Below are 11,159 nucleotides of genomic sequence, written 5' to 3' on the forward strand. Positions count from 1 at the left end.
AAAAAATAGTAATAGAATTGATGAGTTTAAACATAAATATAAAGGTATGTGTCAATCAAGATATATGCAAGAACAGGCTTAATGATTAATTAGATGGAACATTGTGGGTGTGGTGTATGAATGTTAACACTTTGTAATAATTCTTTAGTATATTACTTGTGTGGTGTAGAAGATAATTATTTAAGAATGTAATTATGTAAGAATGTTAACACTCTGTTATAATTTTTTTAGTATATTACTTGTGTGGTGTAGAAGAGAATTATTTATGTAGAGATACTGCTTGCAAACCAATGATGGTAAGATGATGTCATGGGGTAGGACTGGATAAGTCTGACTTCTTCCTACTCCATTCAAGCATGTACTAGGTATAAGCAAATTGATATTGGATTATGTGTAAAATTATGTGTGTTGTCATATCAACTGTCTTTACATGCTTGAAAGAATAAATCAAATCAAATCAAACAGTTACTAATCAAAATGTTGGTAATTACAAAGAGGTTACATCTGAATATAGTCTTTTGGGTAAAAAGCTTATGTATATATAGCATTCATTCTGTTGCTTTGCATCTTGTCACTGTGCAGAACACCTTCTTTTGGCATATTACTAAATAATGTGGGTCAGCAAAGCTTTTGGGACAAATAACACAATCAATAGGATGGCAGACAAGGAGCTGTCTCTATGTTTAGATAGACCAAAGACATACAGTAACCTCCTTGGTGGTCCTTGGTAATTAATTTTCTAACCTCAGTCTCTGTCTGCGTGCTGTACTGGGTCAGCACAGCTCCCCAGCAGAAACACCCTACACTGGTGACATGCTGACTCTCTATTTAATCAGTAGAGTTTCATCTGCTAGTCTGTAACATTTTTTGTTGTCTGACAGTAGCAAGTTTTCCATGAGCCCTATAAATGTGAACCTTCAGGATCAGCAGACCAAGAATGTTACTTGGATCCAGATCAGACTTTGGTGTGTAGTACCTCTCATCTGCATGTTGTTTTGCTATTTTTGTCAAAGCATTGTAAGCTTTGTGTGTGGAGTTGGAAGCAAAAATATTGAAATTGGCCCTAACAAACAATGGTGAAGAATGACGATGATGATGATCCAGATCTAATGGATTGTTCTGTGGGCTATACCATACTTCTCCAAAGGAAAAAAAGAATCCATCCAGATCCATTCATTACTTTTTGAGTTATGCTATAAACAATCCAACAAGTGCCAGTTGAAACAATCTCCTTGGCAGAGGTACTGTGTAAATTCAACTGAATGTTTTCTATAGTTTACTCACATCTATAAATGTGCTTTTGAGCCTTTTACCTTTTACTAGATTGATTTTAGTTTTATCTGATGATGGCCTATTCTGTTTTCCTTTATGTTGTTAATGCCACTGGTTGAGCTAATATTTCCACATGATGTGTTTATGAGGCTCATGAGTGTAACAACAGAATCTGCAAAGGTGAGACCAAGCCAAACAGAGATTTCCACATCAAATAGTACAAAGAATGTATGTGCAAAGTTTGAGTTGCTGAAAACAAACAGCAGCAGGTCACAGGGTTTGGTAAAACAAACCTTACCTTAGAATCTCTTGCTGTTTCTGCTGTTTGATCAAATAAATGGCAAGTCCAGTAGGAGAGGGAAGAACAGAATGTGGAAAGTAATGCTGAGTCAAACTTGATCAAATTGCTCTGTTAACAAAGTGAGTTTGTCTTTACACAGCATGACAGGACAAGACACAAGATTATAAAAGGGAGAGAAAGCAAACGCAATATGATATCACTACTGAAGTACAGTAACCAAATCCTGCCAGTATGTTATATAATTATGCAGTTTTTTTTTTACTTTTACTCCAGCACATTTTAGAGGGAAGTGTTTTATTTTTTGCTCCATCACTTTTATTTTTCAGTTGTAGTTAATAGTTTCTTGAAATTAAGAATTTACACAGAAAACATGTGATCAGCTTGTAAAGCTTACTCATTTCAGTCTTTATTGTCCTGTTTGGGAAAATTGGCAGAGCATTAATAAAACCAACAAAAAAATGGAAAGAGCAGTAAAAACAATAAATGGTAATGACAAATTCAAACAAGTAATAATCACTGAACATGTTAGAAAAGAAAAGAATAAAATGGGAAGTGTCTTGCAGGTAAACACAGAGGGATTACTAGTGTTCAAATGATCTGCTTTTACTGCTCATACAATACAGAAAAGGAATGTCTTTATCTATTATACCTGAGCTCAGGGAGTCGATACCTGTCCTAAAGGAAGCAGCTCAAACCATTTATTCAAGGAATGATATGTAGCAGTTGTAATTATGTTTGCCTTTGGTCAATTTTCTATTAAAAATGTCAGGGCATGGACTGCTAACTATATGTAGTAGTTAAAATTAGCTACAGGGGAAAGCAAGGTCCAGTGTAACATGGGGTCAACTGTAACACTTAAGCTACTCAGAAACAAAATTATGTCATATTACTCATTCTGCACATGCTCAGCTAGACACTCTACCTGAAAAATCAGGGTTTTTAGTCAAGGCTAACAAATTAGAAACACTTTTGAACCTCACAGCTAAGCAGAGCCTTTCTGGGTGGAGTTTGCATGTTCTCCTCATGACTGTGTAGGTTTCCTCCAGGTACTCTGGCTTCCTTCCACACTCCAAAGACATGCAGGTTAGGTTGACTGCTGACTCGTAGGTGGTGTGAATGTGAGTGTAGTGGCCCATGTGTTAGCCCCAGCCCTGTGATAGACTGGCGACCTGTCCAGGATGTACCTTGCCTCTCACTCATTGTTGGCTTAGAATGGCCCAAGCCCTCCCTCCCATAACCCTCTACAGGATAATGATGGTTTTTCCTGCAATGTCAAAGACTTGTGGGGAAACTGTGCAAGGTAAAAGCCATATCAAGAAATAAACAACAACTGCAATTTTAGCTCATGTCTTAAATATGTACCATCTAGCCAGTGGAGTGATCATAGAAGATACCGTGGAGCAAGGTTATATTGCAAGGCCAGATTTTAGCTTGTTATGTTATTACAAATGTCAGCGTGGTTTTCGTATCTCTGGAAAACAGCTCAGAAATACTTGTTTAAATTTGTCTCTTCATTGCTGATAAAATGGGAAAAAAAGACTGAAAAAGAGACTAAGTGGGGTGGGTAGATGAAGACTATTTACAAATGTACACAAACACTAAAACAACATCACCTGATCACCTCAGGGCCCGTAAACATATTGAGTTGTCTACCAAGTCGTAATGACAAGCAAAGACTTATACACACATGCACAGTGAGACTTTATCAGACTGGGAACTGATGCTAACGGTAGATGCACTTCTCAGTTGGAGATGTGAGGAGCGACAACACACTGTTCAAAGACTGATAGAGGACATGGTGTTGCATACTCACTGTTGATATTAGCTAACATCTCAGCACAGCAGGCAAATAACAACACTAATGATTTTTGCAAATGTGAGTGGCAAAATCATTAAATATTGTGACAAATAAAGCTTGTTATATTTAATCTTGTTGTTTTTTGAGGAATTGTTTTTGCCACAAGCTGTTTTCGGGATGAGAAAGATAATAGGATCAGATGATTTCTAATTAATGAGATGGCAACAGCAGTTAAATATATGGGATTGGTATTATCAGGCTGATAGTAATGATTCATTTGTAACAGGTAACAAACACACAAGGAGGGCAATGACTGTAAAATGGAGACTCACCATTTTCATCATGCTGTATTGATAATCAAGAATTAGCACTACAATGACAATTGCAGCGTGCAATTCTCCTGGACTAAAATAGTGATTCATATTTCTTGAGCCACTTATGAACCTTTTTTTTTAATCATGTAAATTATAAATCTTCAGTTTTTAATCTAAAGGAAAAATAGAGTCTAAAAATACAGCCATTGATCCTTCAATATTTTGGTGCTGAGCAAAGTATCTGGACTAAAAGCCAGACTTCAACCTTGTCTCTTAAAAATTTTATTAATATATTATTAATTTGCCAAGTCTGTAACACCACTCTTGCAGGGTAAGTGATTTGCAAAATATGCATGTAACATTTCTTGCAAATGATCATTTTGGAAGTAAATAATTTATTTATGTTGACAGCTAAGTGCAGTTGTGGACAAGTCTAAAATACCTGTCAGGCCATGTTCATTATTTTGACAGCTTGGGGAAAAAGCTGTTTTTCAGCCTTTTGTCTGAATTGTCCCATGGTGCCTTCCAGGGGGGTAACTGTAAGTGATGGTAACCAGACTGTGTTGGGTCACGGATGATGTTTAGGGCCCTGCCCTGACAGCGGGTCTGGTAGATGTTCCCACTTGCAGGAAGCTGGGTCCCAATAATGTGCTGAGCTGTTGTTAGAGTCTTTGTAGAGCCTCAATATAGATATATAATATGTGATAATATTCTCCACGTGCACCTGTAGAACCTAACTAGAAGGTTCTGTGGCAGACCTGTTTTCCTCAGCTTCCTCAAGAAAAAGAGACAATTTTGTGCCTTCCCAATGATGGTGGATGTATGTAAGGCCCAGGAGAGGTCCTCAGTGATATTCACTCCCCAAAATTTAATACTAGACACACTGTCCACTGCTCCACTGTCAATGAACACCAGGTTGTGGTGGTCCTCCTCTTCTTCCTGAAGTCCAACTATAATCTCCTTTGTCCTTTGACCTTGTTGTTCAGGATGAGATTATTAGTGGAACACCAAAGTGTCAGGTTTTGCGCCTCTTTCCTGTACGCTGAGTCATCATTGTTGGAAATCAGCTAATAAGTCTGGATATAAACCTAAAAATCATAGTGTGCAACAGAGCCAAACATGTGGGTACATTAGTATCCACAAAAATTGTACTGGCACTATAATACCTTGGAATCCTCAGAAGCATCCTCAAACCATCATTATAGACCACCAAGAACCTGTGCATGCTGTGCCTCCTGTAATATCGCCACACGTGAGCAGCATACAGAGGAGCGCAGAAGGCTCTAAACAGAGAAAACCTAACAGATGGTGAGCGCATCCCAAATCTCTGCAACAAAGTACTCGCCCATGCATACATCCCCCGACACTGGCTAAAAATGTCCCTATCATCAGACAGGTCATTTGTAATATAGTGTCCCAAATATTTCAGATCAGTGCATTCCTTCAGGGGGGCATCCGACACAAAGAAATCTGGAAGCGCTGATCTTCTGTCTTCTCTACTTCTCACAATCATGATGCTACACTTTAAAGCATTTTACTTGATATCATGTTCTAATCCATAATGAGACCAAATCCCCAATAACTGTTACAGACCAGGACTAAAAGAAATCACCCAATCATCAGCATGGAATAGAGATTCATGAAGATTTTATTAAAATTGAGGGTGGCATGGTATTACAGTGGTTAGCACTGCTGCCTCACAGCTAAAAGATTCCAGGTTCAAACCTCACTGCCAATTTGGGCCTTTCTTTGTGGAGTTTGCATGTTTTCCTTGTGCCTCCAGCTGCCCCAGCTTCCTCCCACAGTTCAAAGACATGCATTACGTAAAGCTCTTTCAGTTATCCTTGGGACATACAAATAAACCTGACTGGCCTTAATTTAAAGAAGCCTGTGACAAAAATCTTGAGATTGTAAGAATAGCAAAATCATTAACATCTTATTTATGTATTATAGAAAATGAAAAATCTAACGCAATTATAATGAAAATTAAGACCTGAGGGCAACAGAGACAAATAGGTACATTGTTTCCATCTGAGACCAATGAGAGCATTAATTTACCCCTAATTGTGTTACAGTAATTTAAAATACTGGCAACACAATAAAACCAATTTTCTCCTTTTTGTAAGTATTTTCAACCATTATACAAAATATCAGTGTGGCCTGTAAAAGAAGTTGTGACATCACATGACTGATTGCAGCTGTGCTACAGGGAAATACCCCAGCAAGAGAAAGCAGAAAAGCACATGAGCTCAGGAATTCCTTCACAAGTAGAACAAAGGCTTTGGGACTTGCTGTGGGCACAAAACAACACTGCAAATCAATCATCCTCCATGGCTTGTTTAACATAGTCTTGGGTCAAACTATTTTCTACTTAAATTGGTAAATGGTAATGACATTAGAGTGCTGCATTTGTCTTTATTTTATCTTTAAATCAAATGGTATTTAACTACAGTATTTGAAGACAACACTGTAGCTACTGTAAAATGATGACAGAACAGGTCTTACTGTACATTGGCAAAAACGTAACTCCCTGCTGTTTTTTTAACACAAGGGGCTGCACAGGGTTGTGCCATTTTGCTGGAGCCCCCTGTGGTGCCAATGCCAGCTGCAGTGAACACTGTCCCGAATAGAAATGAATGGAGAGGGCTGTGTTTTTTCACACCATCTTAAGTCAGTCTGAACATGGCCTTAGTGAAACAGCTAGCAGCGATGTAGGCCAACCTCTACATTGCCTCACATCATCTTTGTTTGGGCCAGTCGGGTTAAAAAAATTGACAATAGAACATGCTGCACAAACTACAGCCAACAGCCAACTAGCACATACGTGTTGCACCTGCATGACAGGCATAACTCCCCCTACCAGTAAATGGCGGTATTTGTGTTCACCATTCAAAAAGGGAAAGTAGAACAGCTAGAATGTGGAAGTATAAGCTATAAACAAAACACCTTTCATTCAACAGTTGCTGTTTATAGCTGTTTCTAATCAAGGATATATCTGACAAGAAGTTATAAATGGCACTGCCCTTGGTCTTTTGGTTGTGGAAGAAGAAGGTTATGGAGGTGAAAAACAAGGAGAAACTCCATTAAATGGGTGAAATAATGGATACTACAGCCACAGGCTGAAGGAGCTTTCCAGAACCGTCTTCTTCTCATGCATTGATTCGCTAAGCGCAACATCCAATCAGAGTGGTCTCTCTCTTACCGATGAAGCCTGACCGCTGACGTCAATTCAACATGTCAAATTGTCTGAAAAGCTGTCGATAGGAACTGACACCAATTCAACATGTCAATGATGTGAGACAGACGCTCACCTATGACCAAGCAAAGGCCGATGGCTGACTGTCGGCTTGGTGTGTCTCTGCCCTTACACATACAACCTGCAAGCAGACACAAGCCACACAGGTACACACACACACACACACACACACAACTAATCAGGTTTCATTGATCAATCTAAGCCAAACAGAGCCTGCACTCATTGTACAGCTCTCTGTGTGACAGACAGTATTGAGGTTATTATAGTAAGCCAAAACACTAATGCTACAGCTACTGTAGGTGTTAAAAAATACATTCAGGTAAAATACAAATGGGCTTTTATTGGGCACAAACATGACTCAACTAAAACCTACTGTATATAACTGTAAAAATGATTTCACGCATATGAAATGTTTATTTGTAAAATATTTATTGCACCATCAATGTTAGCACAATAGAGACACCCATATAATGCACCATTTAGAAATCACAGGAGTCTGACAGCTTGCCATTGACTGTTAAGATAAGTTAAACAAAAGGGTGAAAGGCTGCAGTGAGCAACATAGTAAAGGAAAGGTCAAGAACACACACACACTGCCACACATACACGCATTCACAGATCAATACATTTTAAGTTATTTACATAAGCAGCGAGGGAAGGCAATCGACCACAGAGCACATTTGCCCGGATACAGCTTCCTTTATGGACTGACTCACCATGTGTGTGTTACAGACAGCATGTGCCCTTGATTACTAAGGCAATAATCAAAAGCTTGAGGGATGCTAACATCACAGACCCACCAGTCTCTAAATTTAATCTTCTTGACATTCTTGGCATCTCATTATATCATATATTAGAAGTGAAAACTAAAGGCTAAATATGATTTTACTTCACTTCAACATTTTCAGGAGTTTATGTGGGTATATGTATATGTAGTATATGCTTGGACAAAACTACTTGCACTGTTATATGTTTGCTCATCTGCTTGTAAAAAGCACCATAATCTCACTGTAACTTAATGAGCTACTTCGCGTGCATGTGTACGTGTGTGTGCACATGTGTATACACAATGCATGTAAGACTAATAAGCAGAGAGCTACAGGTACATCATACTCCCCTCTGGCTGCAGAAAGGATGTTTTATGTATAGATGTAGCTGTGTGTGCTATTGTGCAGGTTTGTGTGTGTACACACATGTGTAATGAATGACCTCAAGGCTGTCAGCATATTCTAATTGATAATCCTGCTGTTTCTCCAAAGGCCCCTGTGTGCGGCTGTGCAGGGATTTGGAGGCTTTGTTAAGTCCGTTCCAATGTTGCTCACATGCATTGTGTCTGGGAGTATCCTCAGGCTAGTTTATATGTAAACCAGGATGGGCAGGTGATTACAGGACAGATTCATTGTATCAACAGGTAAAGGTTACCTCCTGTAACAAAAAGAAACACACATTTATTGACTAGTTGGTGAAGGAAGTAAGATATTTTTCTCAGGAGTTGTGGAGACCAAACCAAAGCCACAAGGAAAGTTGATATTAGACATAGTGTAGAAGAATCAGATGGACAGAAGTATGACTCCAAATTCATGATAATGCTACTCTGTGTCTGCAAGATATGCAAATATGCAACTGTTTCATCATGCATTTTCCTTATTGCCGCCATCATTGTGATGGTGACTGGTTTTGTTGTTTGGCTGCTCCCTTGTGGCCAAAACCACATTAATGCACCTTTAATCTAAACGGTTTGCTTTTCACCTTACTTTTGTTAACTGACTGACAAGGTGATTCTGCAAAATAGCTTAAGTGTCATTAGGCATATTTCCATTCAACTGTTTTACACATTTCCAATTTACAAATAAAAAAAACTGTAAAAATACAGTGAAAATGGAGAGAAGAATTATCACAGAAGAGCTTCTATACTTGTTTAAATGACTGGAACAGTCAGTCTTCTCACTGGAAACTTAGTGGACACTTTTCTTTTTCTTTTCTTTTTCAAATTCAAATACACACAGTAATGTTTTTTAAGAGTAGATTCTCATATTTTAGGCTTGATAAATTTGACAGTTGTGGATAAAATAAACAAGCAAACAAAAATTATTAAAGGATAAATTCTGCCATTTTTTATACCAATAGTATTTTCAACATTCCCCATACAGAGACCAAAACCAACAACTGCCTCAGTCTCCAACCTGGATTATTTTATTTGTTCCTGGCACAGACCTCCATTGTTCAAAAAAGCTAAAAAACATCAGTGAAACACATTGCTGCACTGGGCAACAACTTTCTTCATTATGAAACACGAGATCCGCATACAGTATTTGTTAAAAAATGTTGCCCCAGCAGTGTGTTTCACTGATGTGTTTTTAATCATTTATGGCACAGACAAATAAGATAATGCAGGTCAGAGACTGACAGACAGTAATTGTGAGTAAAGGCAATTCAATGTTGGTTTTATTGCTTTATGGGGGTTGCTGAAAATACTATTAATATAGAACATGAGCGACCTTATCCTTTAAATTATTAAACATGCAGGCTGGAGTTTGGTCCAGCCCTCAGGATCCAGTGACAGTAAAAGGAGAGTGAATATCGGTTTTACATTTGTCAGGTGACCAGACTCAACAAATGAATGCTAATTTTGTCTTTCAGTTGTGCAGACTTTAAACATTCGAAGGTAAAGGGTTATCAGCTTATTAAGTTATGCTGCCCATCCTTATGCTGCAGTAGTAATTATGAGGCAGTTCAGTTTCCATGCACTGTACACCACCCTATACAAACAGATATAGGAAGTATGTTTCATAAAGACTAATAATCAGTCTCTGGTTTATAAAAACATCCTTTGGCACCATGAGACCCTTTTGTCCCTGCACCTTGCATGTCATTATTATAATCTGTGAAGCCCTATTAGGTTTCTGCCAATAAAAACTCTAACTCTTTAACAGTTACTGGTGGCTAAAGTATTTCTGATCATAATAATATCATGTTCCATGAAAATAAATAACGGGAATTTGATCTTTCATTTTTGGTCACTTTATTTCATTATCAGCAGTTCTATTCATTTTTAGAAACACTGACTGTTAAAACACAGACCGTGTGCTGAATCAGATACTGTATGTTGTTTAGGGAATGGTACTGTTGTCCTACAGGTCCCAAGTCAAACAAACTCCCGCATGCCTTTTCCTAAGTCTAGTTTAGTTTAAAGTTTTTAGTTTATTGTTTAAAGGTATGTGATCAGCAATGAGCCAGGTGTGTATAGGTTTGGTCTGCTGCTCATCAGCTTAAAAATAGTGAAGAACACAAAAATGGGTGTATAGAGGGTCTAAATAAATTACAGGTAATAAAAAAAGAAAGTGAAATAGAGTAAACAAACAGCATGCCAAGCAATACCAAGGTATATATATATAAAAAAGATCCCAGGAACTAATAATCTTTTCCTCTACAGACATTTATCTACACCTTTCAAAGCCCAAACTTCCTGGCCCACCACTGTATAACTGTTCCTTGTTTTTTGAGTTTTGGGTTTTATTTTTTGTTTATTTGACTTTTGGCATCTCACTACAAAACTTCCCTCCAAATTTTGACCACCATTTGCATAAATGTAAGATTTTTCAACTATCAGCATCCCCCTTAATTTGCATCACTGTTCAGTCCCATGTGGCTTGTGAAAGACAAATCACTCACAGCACACAAACTGCATAATGAAGATTTTAATCCCTGTTTTCACAAGTGGCAAGTAAACAGAAGAATTGAGCCAATTACATTAGAAAGTAATCTACCAGGCGTGTGTGTTTGCGCATATTTGATCAGCCAACTCAATACGATGTTGTTGTGTTGTGCTGCAGCAAAAGCTTAGCCAGGTTCACTTGTTTTCTGGGTAACCGTGCTAGAGCCTTTGCATTGGCACCACCACTGTGCCCACACTGGTCGCACTGACATGATTAAAGAGTCTGGTTTTGATTTGATTTATTCTTTCAAGTATGTAAAGGCAGTTGATATGTCAACACACATAATTTTACACATATCCAACAAATGCTAATCCAATATCAATTTGCTTATACCTAGTACATGCTTGAATGGAGTAGGAAGAAGTCAGACTTATCCAGTCCTACCCCATAACATCATCTTACCATCATTGGTTTGCAAGCAGTATCTCTACATAAATAATTATCTTCTACACCACACAAGTAATATACTAAAGAATTATAACAGAGTGTTAACATTCTTACA

The sequence above is a fragment of the Monopterus albus genome, unplaced genomic scaffold (genome assembly GCF_001952655.1).
Source record: "Monopterus albus unplaced genomic scaffold, M_albus_1.0 scaffold298.1, whole genome shotgun sequence".
Classification (NCBI taxonomy): Eukaryota; Metazoa; Chordata; class Actinopteri; order Synbranchiformes; family Synbranchidae; genus Monopterus; species Monopterus albus.